This window comes from Penaeus vannamei, chromosome 14 (assembly GCF_042767895.1).
Source record: "Penaeus vannamei isolate JL-2024 chromosome 14, ASM4276789v1, whole genome shotgun sequence".
Taxonomy (NCBI): Eukaryota; Metazoa; Arthropoda; class Malacostraca; order Decapoda; family Penaeidae; genus Penaeus; species Penaeus vannamei.
The window spans coordinates 26,485,394-26,487,893 of NC_091562.1; positions in this window are offsets into that span (position 1 = coordinate 26,485,394).

Here is a 2,500-nt window from a genome sequence, read left to right on the forward strand (position 1 = left end):
AACAGATAGCCAAGAAGGAGTGGGAAATATATCTAGGAGAGAATAAGAAAAGAAGAAAAGAACAAGAGAGAAGAAAGGGAATTTAAAGAAGAAAGAACCAAACAATTGTATTAAAATATTCCTTGTAAAATAGACAGAAAAAGGAAAAAAAAATATTCTGAAGACACTATTTTCTCCCCTTTGTTGCAGACGAATGTTTCTTAAAATGCCCACATGCCCGCCATGCTTAAACCATGGCCACAAAATAAATAAATAAATAAAGAAAGAAAGATGGAGAGAAAAAAACATCCAAGTTGTATTCACCATTCATACCCACACCCGCTGTTACATCTCAGCATATCAACACGCATAACACGCAGTCAGAAGTTCACATGTTCTCTTTCTGCTACAACACGTCAACAAGGATGACCAGATACGCTCGCATACGCTACCAGGACTGCATATATAATGCGTCAACACACAAGCATGTTGTCACGTAAACATATGATATATCATGATCTCACCTTGCTTCATTCGCTTGCATGTCTGTCGTGCCAAAGCAAGCAATGGCACATGCTTGGGTTGAAGTTAAAGTGATATGTCAGATACGTATCGCATCGTCTCTCTCTCTCTCTCTCTCTCTCTCTCTCTCTCTCTCTCTCTCTCTCTCTCTCTCTCTCTCTCTCTCTCTCTCTCTCTCTCTCTGTCTCTCTCACACACACACACAAACACACACACACATTCTTTCCGTATGTTTGTGTGTGTGTGTTTGTGTGCGAGTGTGTGTCCGTTTGTCTATCTCTTTTCTTTTGACTCTCTCTCTCTCTCACACACACACACATTCTCTCCTAGACCCACACACACAAACATTACTCTCTCTCTCTCTCTCTCTCTCTCTCTCTCTCTCTCTCTCTCTCTCTCTCTCTCTCTCTCTCTCTCTCTCTCTCTCTCTCTCTCAAAGGATACTCCACATCTAACAGAGCAGTTTCCTCTGCCTAACACAACATGGCTAAGAACCAGCTCGCGGCCAACAAAGCGCGTGGTGCCTAATGGAGCCATCAAAGTGTAACACGATATGCCTAAGGCCTCGCTAAACTCAAGGGCTTGTTCAAACATCCCGGAGTCACATTCTCAATACAGTCTTGCTATTCTCATGTGTTATTATAATGACAGTGGTATAATTTTTCGTGTTTCTATTGTGGTATGCTGTTGGCCAAATTACATGGTAATTAGAGGAAAAGAATGTTAATTCATTGTATTAGAAATTATATTCATTTCCCTGTATGTGTTTCTTGTATGCATGTAGGTGTGTTTGTATATATAAGGACCCATAGAAAGGAGATGAATACTCACTGACTTATTTTAGTTAATGGATATAAGAGAATGTACAAATCAGATATAAATACAACTACTGTTGTTAGTGCTAGTGCTACTGCCACTGTAAATATTTCTACTAATGTTGTTGTTTTTGTTGTTGGTGTTGTTGTTGCTGCTGCTGCTACTATTACTACTACTACTACTACTGCTACTACTACTACTACTTACTACTACTACTACTGCTAATACTACTGTTTCTACTACTGTCACTACTACTACTATTACTATTACAACTATTCCTGCTACCAATGGTGATGATAATAATGATAATAATGATAATAATGCTGCTGCTACTACTACTACTACTATTACTATTAGTACTACAATTACTACTAATACTGCTGCTACTACTACTACTACTGTTTCTACTACAACTACTATTACTACTACTACTGCTACAACTCTGTACTTAATGTTTCCCAAATACTTCATAACAATATCCTTATACAAACATTCCCCCACCTATACCTCAATTTCCCACCCGTGCCCCATCCAACATATCCCCAACTTATCCCCAACACATCTGCAACATACCCCCCCCCCCCACATACCCCCAACAAATCCCTACACCTGTGGCCCTGTTACTGCCCTCCCTAACTATCCCTCCAATCCCCATGTCCCCCTGTTCCACACCCTCTTGCCTTTTTTCCTCAATCCACAGTCTCTTCTAAATACCCTTTGCATTTCAACTTTTATCCAAATTCAGCAGTAGAACACTCAATCCTTCTACCCCCCACCCCACCCTTCTAAATCCCTATATAAGCCGCCCATAAGACCCCCACCACCACTGACTTCTTCCCCCGCTACCTCCCCTCCCCCATCCACGCTTCCTCCCCCCCAACCCTGTTCTTTCTTCAACTTAACCTTCGAATTTTCTGTCCTTGTCCTCTCCCTTTTCCCCTATTTTCTTCTCTCCCTTTCGCTTTTTTTTTCTTTCCCCCCCTTTTCTTCTCCCCTCTCTGAATTCCCGTTTTCGTTGGACTTCTCCGTTCCTTCCCCCTCCACCTTCAAACTTCCACCCCCTTCCCGTAACCTCCATTCCCCTTATTTCCCCATTTCCCTTTTTAGTCTCTCCTTCCCTATTCCCCTGTTTCTCTTCTCTTCTCCCTGTTCCCTCCCATTTCCCCCAATATTCAAACTTCCC